This window comes from Lissotriton helveticus, chromosome 11, assembly GCF_964261635.1.
Source record: "Lissotriton helveticus chromosome 11, aLisHel1.1, whole genome shotgun sequence".
NCBI classification, from domain to species: domain Eukaryota; kingdom Metazoa; phylum Chordata; class Amphibia; order Caudata; family Salamandridae; genus Lissotriton; species Lissotriton helveticus.
In genome coordinates this window covers 350595143-350610337 of record NC_136072.1, presented here as the reverse complement: position 1 = coordinate 350610337, position 15195 = coordinate 350595143, and the positions used below count along the sequence as shown (strand labels likewise).

The 15195-nt window shown below is 41.6% G+C and overlaps 1 protein-coding gene across 1 annotated transcript in view; it reads left to right on the top strand.

The window, feature by feature from the left end:
- The window catches only part of WDR53 (WD repeat domain 53), a 1236996-nt gene extending 1231610 nt beyond the window's left edge, over positions 1 to 5386 (top strand). Inside the window, exon 5 of the mRNA XM_078665753.1 lies at positions 4867 to 5386. The gene's annotated coding sequence lies outside the window, so the exon portion shown is untranslated. The remainder of the gene's footprint in view (positions 1 to 4866) is intronic.
- Positions 5387 to 15195: the final 9809 nt, after the last annotated feature.

Here is a 15195-nt window from a genome sequence, read left to right as displayed (position 1 = left end):
AGCACCTGGAAGTCACAATCCTCTCGGACAGCCAATCATTGAAAATGAAACTGCAATAGCTATGAATGAGGTGGAGAATGCAATGCAGCAAATAAGGAAGGAACCTGTGGATCTAGAACTACCTATACAGCAATTGCATGCAGATCAGAAAGACATTTTTGAAGCTGTAAAAGGTAAAGTAGAAAAGGGATTCTCCATGAGAATAAAAAGTGTGCATGTTCTACACATAAACCAGTTCTATCGTACATAAGTGGTCAGTTTGGAACTGGAAAAAGCTTCTTGACTAAAGTTGCCTACAGAAGAGAACAGATTCTAATTTGTTCTGTGTAGTCACTGCACCAACAGACTTAGCTGCTCATAATGTTAAAGGAGTTACCCTTCATCGATTGTTAATGCTGCCTGCTGAACTTGACAACAAATGACAATACCACAAATGATCTGGTGAGGCTTGTCATGAAGTGGAAAAAGTATTAAAGAAATTAAAGCTACTAACTATTGATGAAGTCAGCATGGTGTCTACCCTAATACTAGCTGTATACATTTTAAGAATGCAGTAAATATGAAAATCTGACTACACCATACTTTTTGGAGGAAAACACTTAATAGTCTTTGGAGACCTGCTACAACTAACTCCTGTAAAAGGACAACCTGTATTCAAGAAAGTACTAAATAATGAAACAAGGAATTCACTAGGAAATATTGGAAATGTAAACATTTGGGAAATCTTTCAATACAAAGAGTTAATCCAAAATATGCCCCAAACAACAGCTATGTATTATGCAGATAAACGAAAGGATATGAGAGTAGGAGTCCTCACAAAAGAGGGAAAGACAGTATTAGAAACCCGTCTTGTCAGAAATGTGTTTCCAAGTAATATTTCAGCTGCTGAAGAAATGTACAATTTTCTTCAGGAAGAGAAGTCAATTGTTTGTTTAATGCCAACTGTTGAGGAGTGTAGTAAATGCAATGAACTATTATTGTAACTGGAAAAAGAAGAGATCGTCAAAATGAGAGCAAATGATAAAATGGAAGATCAAGGAGTTACAGTGCTACTAACAAACACTGCAATCAAAACTGGATAGTTTAGAAAAGTCTGTGTAGAAAACTGCAGGATTAGAAAAACTGTTACGTGTCTGTAAAAATTGTCGTGTAATCTTACATTGTAATTTAAATGTTGAAGAAGGGCTAGTGAATGGTGCAATGGCTAAAATTATGAAGTTTGTTAATTATCCAAACAGATTTGATGTGGAATACTTAGCCATACACTTTGATGATATTGCTGAAGTTAAGCAGATTGGTAGATGGGTTGTACATTTCCTACTTGTGAAAGACTTGTGTGTCCAGAGAAAGCAGTTCCCAATGTCTTTAGCCTATGCAGTAACTATTGATAAATCGCAAGGTTTAAGTGTAGATACAGGTCTTGATAATATTAGTAGTAGTGTATTCAAAGAAGGAATGTCATATGTTGCTTTGTCACAAATTAGAAAATTGTCTGGTTTATTTCTGACTGATTTTGATGAGACGAAAGTAAGTGCTGATGTTAGCTGTGTAACTGAGTATGAATCTGTTAAGAGCTCAATATGCACCTCCATTAGATTCAAAAAGCAATACTAGACTCCAGATCACATACAGACGTGGCAGAACACTGAAAAACAGACTCAGTCCCACAGTTCCACGCACCACAACAGCTAACTCTTGGCTCACATCCCACAGGAAAGGTTTCTTTAAATACGGTTGCTGTGGAGTCTGCAGATGGGCTCTTAATGGTGTCAATGATTTCAATGGTTTTGACAAAAGGAACTACCGAATCAATTGCAACATTAACTGTAATACCAAGTATGTTGTGTACATTCTGGAATGCACTTGCAAGAGCCAATATGTTGGGAGCACAATCAGACCCCTGAAGGAACGAATCAGTGAGCATGTTAGAGCAATCCACCACCAAGATGCCAGATACCCCATGGCTTTGCACGCAGCATCCTGTCCATCACAGGGTCCACACAAAGGATTCACATTCTTTGGTATTGATGTGACTCAGCCAAGCATCAGAGGTGGAAACCGCGAACTCAGATGCCTGTTGGCAACCTGGATCAAGTGTCTCCACACCGTGAGGCACGGGTTAAACATTGACCAGGAACTACAGTATTTCTTGGGCACCTGATGCCATGCACTGCGCCTTCCAACGCTCAATGAACTGTCAATTTTCTTTCCACATTGACCATGAACTATAGTATGTTTAAAGTACTTGATGCCATGTACTGCACCCTCCATCATTCAAGGAACTGTTGTTTTTCGTTTTGCATAATATTACTTCCTTTTGTTAAGCACAGCTATCTTACATGCCCCATTTTTGATTATGTCATTCTGTTGTCGAAATGGCTCAATTGGACACCACCAACATTATTTTGAATACTGTTCTTTATACATTCCATTTGGTTTCTTTTTCTCTACCCTCTGTCTCTGCCTAATACTTTCATTTCCACTGTCCTTTAATTATGGCTCTTCTATCACTGTTACCTCCTTTTAATTTCATTGCCCTTTTTTTCTTTTGGACACCTGAATTATTGTGGCACTTTTACTACTGCTCATCAGACCTTCTAATTCTGTTTCTTTCCCTCTTTTCCTGCCTTAAACGTTCATCTTTCTTTTTAATTTTTAGCCATTTTGATTCAATATTGTTGTCAGGTTTACTTTTTCACTCTCACTTCCGGCCCATAAATCATCTCATGTTTTGACTATCAGTTATTTGTTGTTGGGGGTTATAGTCTTTTTTCTCAGCACTATAAATAGCATTCCCTGTTTTTTCCGCCCCTTCTGCAACTTCTGCAACCGGAAAGGGAGACGGATCCATTACACATTCTCCTGCTACCACAGACATAGGTAAGCTCTCCAGCAGCATTCCTTGAAACACTCCATCCATCCTATGTTTTTATAATTCTGACACCCTTTCTCATACAGGACTACCCGTAAGATGGACACACTCGCCCGCTTACTCCTACTGGATCCTGAAACCGGGGGTGGATACTTACCCGTCCTCCCCTTTGCATCACCCACCATGTTCAATTCACCATTACTGTCCTCACAACACCCGATTAGACTGGGTTGGAATTATCACCGGTTCAGCGGTGAGCAACCATTTTTGGCAACTTAACTTTTATTGCTGTGTAGTTTACATGGACCTCGAGTGGATTTTTGGAATTTCTCCATTACTTTGCTGTTACCCTTACTCCGATACTCCCCTTTTTCTTTACCCAGACATCGCATGTTTAGAAATCTTTTCCGTACAGATAGCTTTCCTTTTCCTATTATCACCTTTGAATCTTTGCTTGTTGTGCGATTTCGCACGTGCTATATATTTGGTTCCCTTTCGGGGTTTTTTTGAATTTTGGGATTACTTAGCCTCACAATTAACAGATTACTGTTTTGTCCATGGTGACTCTGAAAATGACAGGCCATAGGGTAAGCTTTATCACAGTTCTTTATGGCACGTAGATGCTCTAATATCCACTTCTTAGCCTTATGGATAGTACTTCCTATATAGGCCTTTACGCAAGGACAAAAAAGAGCATATACTGCATATTCGGTGTGGCAGGATGTATGTTTACTAATCACGTAAGGCTTACATTCAGCAGATAGTATACATGCTTTTCTATTTTTACTATATAGAAGCCTTGAATTCCCGGTACTCCTGTTTTTGAGGGTTCAACTGCTCTGCATAAAGTATCTCTAAGAGATTTAGCTCTTTTGTATGTAATTTGTGGATATGGTCCTATACAGCCCGCAAGATCTTTGTCAGTACCTAGTGCTGGCCAGAATTTATCCAAGCTTTTACGCACTGCATGTGTCTGCTTGTTATAGGTGGTTATGAATCTTATGATCTGGGTGGTGTCTTCATTCGCTGTATCTTTCTTTTCTACGAATACAAATTCACATGTTCGTTTAGACACCTCACTTAGAGCTTTATTCACAGTTTTTTGTGTATACACTCTCTCCAGAAAGCGTGTGGTCATGATGGTGGATTCCCTTTCAAAGTTTTTAACTGTACTGCAGTTTCGTTTCGCTCTAAGGAGCTCACCCAAAGGTATGCTCTGAATGAGTGCGTTGGAGAGGCAACTTCTGGTGTGCAACAGACTGTTGACCGCAGTGCTTTTTCTAAAAAGACAGCTCTCAATTCTGTCGTTCTAGACAGTAAGTCTTAAATCAAGGAATTCTAGTGACTCTTTAGACCATTGTGAGTAGCAAGAATTCAAGGCTTCTATACATGTAGAAGCTGTAAGGCTTGTAAGAATAGTAAAAATAGAAAAGCATGTATACTATCTGCTGAATGTAAGCCTTAAGTGATTAGTAAACATACATCCTGCAACACCGAATATGCGGTATATGCTCTTTTTTGTACTTGCGGATCGACCTATATAGGAAGTACTATCCATAAGGCTAGGAAGCGGATATTAGAGCATCTACGTGCCATAAAGAACTGTGATAAAGCTTACCCTATGGCCCGTCATTTTCAGAGTCACCATGGACAAAACAGTAATCTGTTAAGTTATGTAGTGCTTGATTATGTGAAAAGTAATGAGAGAGGCGGAAACAGACTGAAGGAACTCCGCAGGCTAGAATCCAAATTGATCATACAGTACAGGACCCTCACTCCTTCAGGTCATAATTGTGATGAGGAATTAGCTGTGCATTTAGGTTAAGAATGGGTAACGACTATTTTAATATTATGTAAAAAATATTCTGCTATAGCTTGATGAGAACTGCTTTAGCCTCGAAGCACATTGTTTTTAAACAGTATTATTTTGTTTTAGAATGTATGTTGCAAACTTATTATTTTATTTAGTGATGTTTTATTTTGTTTAATTTTAGATACGACTTTCTGAAGAAGAAGAAATGTTGAAGAATTCGATTCTCATAGCCCACTGGGGCCGAATAACTGCTAATCACATACATCTGGTGTACTGAGCCCACTGGGGCAACACGATGCATTACAAATTAATTTATTTATTTAGTTGAACAGTTCATGTGAAGGCAGTTTGTGAAAAACAAATGTCTATTCAGAGGACGAGGAATTTGTCTATCTTACGTCAGTAAGCTAAAGTTAATTGAATGCCTTCTCTATTGTGACGCGCTATTCTGCCTAGATCACAAGTTTATTTAAAACTAAATGTCAAATGAACTGCAACTTTATTTAAAAAGCACACATTAACTTTCTGCACCATTATTGAAATGTGGTTCCGAAATGATTATTTTGTTTAAGATTAATATTTTCATTTAAGAGAGACTCGAATGAATTACGAAAGTATTTGTAAACATTTATGATTTTGATCGCAAATGAAAGTCTGTCTTCACTTCTTATGGTGAAAGGGTGTCACTTGTTTATTTAAAAATGAAGCAAACATGGATTCCGACCCTCGTGAACAAGGGAGTGTATCCTGAAACGCGTTGAGTGTTGTTGCCGGTCAGTTGTGCAATAAATCTTGATTGCTGCTAAAATCACTGTTGTGTCCGTGACTGATGTTTTGAGGTAATCACAAGACGGCCGTGTTGTTATATATATATATATATATATATATATATATATATATATATATATATATATTCACTGAAAAAACCATAGGTTATAGACCATATATAGTTAGGAATTAGCATTTACAAAACCTTGAAAATTCACTGAAAAAACCATAGGTTATAGACCATATATAGTTAGGAATTAGCATTTAAAAAACCTTATTTTACTCACACAAAACCATTGAAATTCCATATATAGTTAGTTGCACTAACTATATATCGCGCACCCGCAATCCACTGCTGATCATGTCACATATTACATCATTCATGACATGGTCAGTGACATCACTGATGACATCACTGATGACATCTCAAATGACATCACTGATGAGATCACTGATGACATCATCCAGTGACTGTGTGTTTCTGTAAAGTTTAAATATGTTTTACATATTGAAGAATGAGTAGATGTATAAGTGTCTGGACGAAGGATTTAGTAGGTGCATGACTGAATGTATGAGTGAGTGATTAAATGTGTCTCACTGAGTGCATGGGTTAGTGACTAAACTGTCTTAATTTGTGCATCATTATGTCTGTTGTTCTGTAAACTGCTGCATGTGTTGATCAGTAGCTATATGATTAACTATAAGGGTTATTGATTGATTGTCCAAGTATTTGTATGGGAGACTGAGTGTGTGTGTGGCTGGCTGGGAGGTGTGTGACTCTGTGCAGATCAATGTGTACTTGTATCAATGATTGTATAAGAAAGTAAGTATGTGTTAGTATATGTTTGAAAATGTAAGGTGCTCTATGTTTAACTGTATAGACAAGAAAATGGAAGTGTGATTGATTCTTTACAGGACTGACTAGGTGTGTGAGTAACTCCATGGATGAGTGGCAGAGTGTGAGTGTCTGTATAGGTGTATGAGTGCATATGATAGTGTTGTAAAGATGAGTGATTGTATGTATGAATGATTGTATGGGTGAATGAGTGAATGTGTGTGTAGACGTAGGAATCAGTGAGTACGTATGTAGTAACTAGTATTGGTGTGTCAATGGTTTCAAAAATTATACTCTGTATTTAACACTGGGTGAAACAGAGGTTATATTAAAATGTGAGGAGATGCATTGTATTGTCACATGAATGATATCATCAGTGATGTGGTCATTGATGTCAAATGAGATGTCATCAGTGATCTCATCAGTGATGTCATTTGAGATGTCATCAGTGATGTCATCAGTGATGTCACTGACCATGTCATGAATGATGTAATATGTGACATGATCAGCAGTGGATTGCGGGTGCGCGATATATAGTTAGTGCAACTAACTATATATGGAATTTCAATGGTTTTGTGTGAGTAAAATAAGGTTTTTTAAATGCTAATTCCTAACTATATATGGTCTATAACCTATGGTTTTTTCAGTGAATTTTCAAGGTTTTGTAAATGCTAATTCCTAACTATATATGGTCTATAACCTATGTTTTTTTCAGTGAATTTCAATGTTTTTTTAATAGCAAATATCATAAGCTGTCGAATGTCAAGTTTGTGGTAAGTGAAAACATTTTCGTGTTTATGCACACTGATCTGCTTTGAATGGTGCCCCCCCCCTCATTTCTATTAGGAGTACTCTCTCTTTGCACATAGTGAAGGGTAGTTAACGCAGGCCTTTGCCCCCGTTGTAATACGTCGTGGCTGCTTCTCTCTCCATTTGATTGATTGTTATCCAAGTATTTACTGTTTTAGAATTGGTTCTCTTTGGTTCATTCTCTATTTACAAACAAACACAGAGTCGCAATACTCTGTTTAGTCTTTGCAGATAACGAAAAATCGTGTAAAAAAAAAAGAAAAGGAATCGAGCAAAATCAGTAGGCCACTAATGGGATCTCTTTTTGACCTCGCTAAAATAGAAACATTAGGAACAACCCCTCATGACAAATACAAAACTAGTGAGATGAACTGAACTCCACACAATGATGGCTGCAAAACAGCTCGGCTCCGCCACCCACCCCGCCCAAAATAACGATAAAGAGCGGCTGCCATGATTGGTTGCGGAATGGCCACGACGGAGCTACGAAATGGTGCTGCTCTCATGCTAACCCCAGCTTCAGTCTGAAACATCCAGAAACACTGTAGACTACCAATTCGATCAGTTCCGGTAGCGCCCCAATGTAACCCGGTAGAGAAGAACTAGCCCTCCCCTCTTTGACTGATGGTTCTTGTTGCCTGTCCCTTCTGTTGTCATTCAACAGAACTATTTATCCTGCTGAAAGGGGTTGTGTTCCGACCGCTGGTTGGTGGAGACATTTTGACTATATTCTGGACCTGCGTTGTCGCGTAATGCGTCATATGACGCGCCGCCTTAGCGCATCCGGAAGTCATCCGGGGCGCGCAGCGCGTAACGTAAGCATAACAAGTCATGTGACTTGTTAATAAAACTTTTCATTGGTTCATTTTACTTTTCTTATTCTAATGATGAAAGGCTTGGTCATATGACCTAAAAATTACGCTTTTTATTACTTCCGAACATTATTTTTTCTTAAATATATGTTATAATGTTCCAGGCTAATGTACTTTCCCGGAAAATTTACAACTGTCCTGCAAGTAAAATATATTCTTTTTTCGAGAAAAAGAGCGTTTCTTCGTCCCATGACGGAGCCGTTGAGCAAAAGAGGGTCGACCTGCTGTCTTAGTCGCCGATACGCCTGAATATGAGATTCTTATCGATCACTTTATGTTGCAGGAGTAGAAAACACAACAGCCCTTGACCATTTATCTTTACTGCGTTCCTTCGAATTATACCTTTTACCCTTCATGTAATTGGTCTGCTTTATTTCACTTGCCTTTTAATGATTCTAAAACAGTGACTATTATTAAAAACTTTACCAATGTATATACTACTACCATGTTTTCTTTTAAAAACCTTTATTGTGAAAATTTCATTATACAAATACGAGCCTATAACCACGTGGGCCGGCCACGGAGCAAACTGTAATCGTATATGATGAGTAGACATTTACACTGTAGAGGAACGTAACGGGCGGGCCATTAGGTTGCAAGAACTAAGGTGTCTAACAGTTACGGAATCGGTGGACGTACATTTTATAATTAAAATACGACAGGGCCAGTTACAATAAAATTATCTAGATATACATTTGCGGGCAAGTACCATGGGTGACGTTAATTCGAACTTTCAATAGTACAGTAATCAATAACACATCAGAACTTAATATCAATAGGGATGTCGAAATATTCAATCAATTCTCGTCCCCGCCCGCCATGTGCTTCAAAACTGCATACGTATCTCGTGATTTCAAGGTTCTGCAACCAGTACACAACAAGGAGTTACGAGTCCCATTTATTCCGGCGCCATTTTGGGCGAGGACGGGCAGGTCCAGGATATAGTCAAAATGTCTCTAGCAACCATCGACTATGATGATGTTCATATGCTGTATTTATTAGAGTAACACTCATCTGTCCACATGAAATTAATTTGCCACAATCTAAACATGTCATTTTAATCTTTCCAAAGTTCTTCTAAATATTTGGGACCGTTTCCCTTGCCTCTGATGCTGTCAGTGCCACTTCTTTGATGAATGTACTGGCAGGTCGGGGGTTCTCCTCCAAATCTCTCTTTTATGCAGCACTATAATTAATTGGTGCCACCTCTCCATATGACGATGCATGGTATAGTTACCATAACTATATATTTTTTCGGTTCCTCTGGAGAGTACATCGTGGCAGATGAAGCGTGTAACGTACCGGGCATTTACCTTTTTTTGCATGTACAGGAAAGGAAAAAAAAATCGAGCGTCCGAGTTCTAAGGTGTCCCAGGGCCATTTTAGTGGACCAGGCCCAAATCCAAAGAACAGGCCGCCATTTTGAGAGTCCTGTTGCAGCCGCCTGTCGCTGTAGCATCAAGAGCAGCCGAAACTCAGCTGAATGGCAACTGAAACGGTAAAGGGGCGCCCCACTACAGCAGACGAGCCTCCACCTAGGAAGGCCCGTTCACGCCGCCTCCCCCCCCCCCCCCTTCGGGCACCCCACGCCGTTATTCGGAGCAGTATTGTAGGATGGCCACACCAGTGCGGCAACTTGCTAGACATCACCTCGGTGGTAACCGAATCTCAGCGCCTTGTAGTATCTCCTCTTCAGAAAATATTCTTGCGCTACCTTTGCCCCATTCACACATCGGTCCGCTACTGACGCCATCTCACAGGCTAATGGGGCGCCCCACGCCGAGTTTCAGCATTGTAGGATGACCATACCAGTACAGCAACTTGCTAGACATCACCTCGGTGCCATCCGGATCTCGGCGCCCCACTGCAGATGAAGTACCTCTCAACTATGAAACCACCACGGTGACATCCGGATCTTGGCGCCTTGTGCTGGTTCCGGCCTATTCACACATCGGTCCGCTACTGACGCCATCTCACAGGCTAATGGGGCGCCCCACGCCGAGTTTCAGCATTGTAGGATGACCACACCAGTACAGCAACTTGCTAGACATCACCTCGGTGCCATCCGGATCTTGGCATCTCAACGCCTAGTGGTATCTTCCATACAGAAAATATTGTTGCGCTGCCTTTGGCCCCATTCGCACATCGGTCCGCAACTGACACCATCTCACAGGCCAACAGGGCGCCCCACGCCGACTTTTACCATTGTAGGATGGCCACACCAGTACAGCAACTTGCTAGACATCACCTCGGTGCCATCCGGATCTTGGCATCTCAGCGCCTTGTGGTGTCAGTCAGAAAATATTGTTGCGCTGCCTTTGGCCCCATTCGCACATCGGTCCGCTACTGACACCATCTCACAGGCCAACAGGGCGCCCCACGCCGACTTTTACCATTGTAGGATGGCCACACCAGTGCCACAACTTGCTAGACACCACCTCGGTGCCATCCGGATCTTGGCATCTCAGCGCCTTGTGGTGTCTTCTATTCCGAAAATATTGTTGCGCTGCCTTTGGCCCCATTCGCACATCGGTCCGCTACTGACGCCATCTCCCAGACCAACGGGGCGCCCCACGCCGACTTTTACCATTGTAGGATTGCCACACCAGTGCGGCAACTTACTAGACACCACCTCGGTGCCATCCGGATCTTGGCATCTCAGCGCCTTGTGGTGTCTTCTATTCAGGAAATATTGTTGCGCTGCCTTCGGCCTATTCGCACATCGGTCCGCTACTGACGCCGCCTCACGTGCCAACGTATTTTCTCCGCATTTTATACCCTATGCCGCATAACAGGTCATGTGACTTGTTTATAAAACTTTTCATTGGTTCATTTTACTTTTGGTTTCCTAATGATGGAAGGCTTGATCATATGACCTAAAAACAACACTTTTCATTGGATGAAAACTTTTTTTTTTTCCCAAACGATGAAAGCCCCACCTTGTTTCTGGATGTTTCAGACTGAAGCTGGCGTCAGCATGAGAGCACCACCATCTCGTAGCTCCGTCGTGGTCATTCCGCGAGCAATCATGGCAGCCGCTCCCCACCAGAAGCCTACAGGAGTCGGGGGCCCCCAAAACATTTTGATGAATCCTCAAGGCGGAGGGGACGCTTTCGAGAATGGGGTCCAAGACCTAGCAGACAAGCGTCCGATTTCCAAGGTGTCCCAGGGCCATTTCAGTGGACCAGGCCCAAAAAGGAAACAGCCTGCCGCCATTTTGAGAGTCCTGTGACAGCCGCCTATCGCTGCACCGCAAGAGTGGGCGCAACTCAGCTGAATTGCGGCTTTTGACACAGTGGACCGAAAGCGGACGGAATGGCAACTGAAACGGTAAAGGGGCGCCCCACTACAACAGATGAGACTCCACCTGGAGAGGCCCGTTCACGCCGCCTCCCCCGGGGCGCCCCACGCCGTTATTCGGAGCAGCATTGTAGGATACCAAAACCAGTGCGGCAACTTACTGGACATCACCTTGGTGCCATCGTTCTGCTGCCTTGGAACTATTCGCACAACAGTTTGCTACTGATGACCCACCCCCCGCGACGCCCCACGCCAGAAATCTGGACGTTGTGCTGCGTTGGGACTATTCGCACAGCCGACCGCTACTTCGTTGTTTTTCCCTAAAAATGTTTATATGTTATTACTGTTTTTGTTTTCTTGTATATATTTATAAGTTATTAAAGTTTTATAATCTTACTACTTTGTTGGAGTGCTATATATTTTTAATGTGACACATAATTGTAAAAACTTTGATGTACAAAGAGTCATCCCTGGAATCTTCCGCTTCAGGCTCGGTCCCCTCCCCAATCACAATACAGGATGGTTTTCAGATAATAGGAACGCGTCTGCTGTGACGGATCTCATCGAGTGTGGGCCTTGATCTACTATAACTCCTTTGAAGAGGGGTGATTCTTTACAGCTGGGGCCATAAACTACATCTGCAGGGCTAGCTGATACCCTAGGACCGGCCTGGACAATCGGACACAGAGGAAAAGGAGTGTCAGAGGGTGCGGTAGTGAATAGGGCGAAAGGGAGGTGTCGGGCGGGCACAGGGTGTGATTCTCAGGGAAGAGCAGTGCAGATGGGGGGTGGTTTATTACCCATGCATAAGACAGAGAGCGGGGGTGACCACTGCCTGGGGGAGATGCTTGCGAGGGTGGGGAGTCATGCTAAGGATCGACAGCGTGCACAGAGTGGGTCTGGTCAAGGCATCTAAAATGACTGCCGTGCACGACAAAAGTGTGGCATTTGAAAAAAGGCAAGATGGCGCAGACAATGTTTTTCAACACTTCCTGATTTCCTTCGAATCGAACGTTAACAGACGTTGGGGCATATTACCAAAGTTAAGCGATATTTATCCCTAACGATGCTTAGCAACGATTTTTTTACCGCTAAGCATCGTCAGAAATTATCGCAGATAAACCTTGCTGTTATCAAGGTTTATCGCAAATACGATAAAAAATGACCGCAATGCATTAATATCGCTGAAAACTCCGCGATATTCATGCATTACCGAGCTAATGCTCTTAGCCATGTTATCCACCTCCCATTGGATAACATGCCTAAGAACTGCTCAGGGCAGGTGCTAGCTTTTGGAGATATTCGCGCTTATCGCGAATATTTCCAAAAGTTGATAATAGGAGATAGCGATGTTAGCGACTGTTTCCAGTCGCTAACATCTTGGCATGCCCACTTTGCATGTCATTAGTGATAAATATCACTCACATGCAAAGTGGGGCCCAAGATGGTCGCTATCTCCTACTAGCCGTCGCTAACTGGTGTTAGCAACAGCTAGGTAATACAGATATAATTTTATCTCCGCGAAGCGGAGCGCTGTTACAGATATATATCTTGTTTTTGAACGTTAATTTCTCAAAATCCACTGAAGCACATATATTGAGACCTAGCAAAGGCACATCGAGCTACCAGTCCCTACAATTTTGCCAAGTTTCGTGCAAATCCATTCAGCCGTTCGATTATTATTATTATTATTTTTTTTGCCCCGCGGGGCCCTTTTAAAACCTCCACATCAAACCTAAGAGGTCAAGGACGATCTACTATGCCCCCTTATGGTCATTTGCCCCTTCGCTTTGGCCTCCTCTTGTCTCTCGATCCTACCGAGAGACAAGATGGCGGCCGCTACGGACTGTTTGGAATGTTGACAGACGCCGGAGAACCAATCAGCTTCGCAAAGCTCCGTAACGCGAAAAGTACGCGAAGCGGAGCGCTGTTACAGATATATATCTTTTTTTGAACGTTAATTTCTCAAAATCCACTGGAGCACATATATTGAGACCTAGCAAAGGCACATCGGGCTACCAGTCCCTAATATTTTGCCAAGTTTCGTGCAAATCCATTCAGCCGTTCGATTATTGACATTTAGATACGTCTACAGCCTGAATGGCTGAACGGAATTACACCAAACTTGGCAAAATGGTACATCAAACCTAAGAGGTCAGGGAGGATCTACTATGCCCCCTTATGGTCATTTGCCCCTTCGCTTTGGCCTCCTCTTGTCTCTCGATCCTATCGAGAGACAAGATGGCGGCCGCTACGGACTGTTTGGAATGTTGACAGACGCCGGAGAACCAATCAGCTTTGCTTCACAAAGCTCCGTTGCGCGAAAAGTACGCGAACTGGAGCGCTGCCCGGTCCGCTGTTACAGATATATATCTTTTTTTAAATGTTAATTTCTCAAAATCCACTGGAGCACATATATTGAGACCTACAAAAGGCACATCGGGCTACCAGTCCCTACAATTTTGCCAAGTTTCGTGCAAATCCATTCAGCCGTTCGGGCTAAAAGTGAGGCCAACCGCCCTATGGAAAACTCAATGTTAAAAACACGTTTTGGGACCCCCCTTTTTTCTCGACCCCCCCTGGACGAACCCCCCCCCAATTTTCAGGGGCTGCTCAGAAACAAAATGTGCCATTTTCCTGAAAATTTCAGCCAATTCCGTCCACAAACGCCAAAGTTATTAGACATAGAATTTTCAAAAATCCCATAGAGAAAAAATCCTAACTATATATACCTACTGGCGACCGCCAGTAGGTAATATATATATATATATATATATATATATATATATATATATATATATATATATATATATATATATATATATATATATATTCACTGAAAAAACCATAGGTTATAGACCATATATAGTTAGGAATTAGCATTTACAAAACCTTGAAAATTCACTGAAAAAACCATAGGTTATAGACCATATATAGTTAGGAATTAGCATTTAAAAAACCTTATTTTACTCACACAAAACCATTGAAATTCCATATATAGTTAGTTGCACTAACTATATATGGCGCACCCGCAATCCACTGCTGATCATGTCACATATTACATCATTCATGACATGGTCAGTGACATCACTGATGACATCACTGATGACATCTCAAATGACATCACTGATGACATCACTGATGACAACATCCAGTGACTGTATTTTTCTGTAAAGTTAAAATATGTCTTGAGTGGATGTATAAGTGTCTGGATGAAGGATTTAGTAGGTGCATGACTGACTGTATGAGTGAGTGATTAAATGTGTCTCACTGAATGCATGGGTTAGTGACTAAACTGTCTTAATTTGTGCATCATTATGTCTGTTGTTCTGTAAACTGCTGCATGTGTTGATCATTAGCTATACGAGAGGCTATATGTGTTATTAATTGGTTGCCCAAGTATTTCTATGGGAGATTGAGTTTGTGTGGGGGTGGCTGGAAGGTGTGAGACTCTATGCATAGATGTGTGAGCAGTTTATTCACTAGGTGTATGAGTTCAAGAGTGCATGTGGAAACAGCTACATGGGCAGTTGACTGTGTGCATGAGTGTATTGATGAGTGAATGGATATCTCAATGCTACATGTCATAGTAAGTACATATGTAAAACACAGTACATGTGAGAGTTGGCATATATAAATAACTGTGCATGAGAGCCACTGAATGAGTGAGTGGTTGTATCGATCATTGTGAACTTGTATCAGGGATTGTATAAGAGAGTAAATATGTGTTAGTATATGTTTCAATAAGTAAGGTGTGTTTAACTGTATAGTTGAAGAAATGGAGGTGAGATTGTTTCTTTGCATGACTGACTGGGTGTGTGAGTAACTCCATGGATGAGTGGCAGTGTGTGAGTGTCTGTATACACTGAGTGTATCTAAGGTTATATTAGAGTCTGAAGAGGTTTATCGTATTAGCACAAGAATG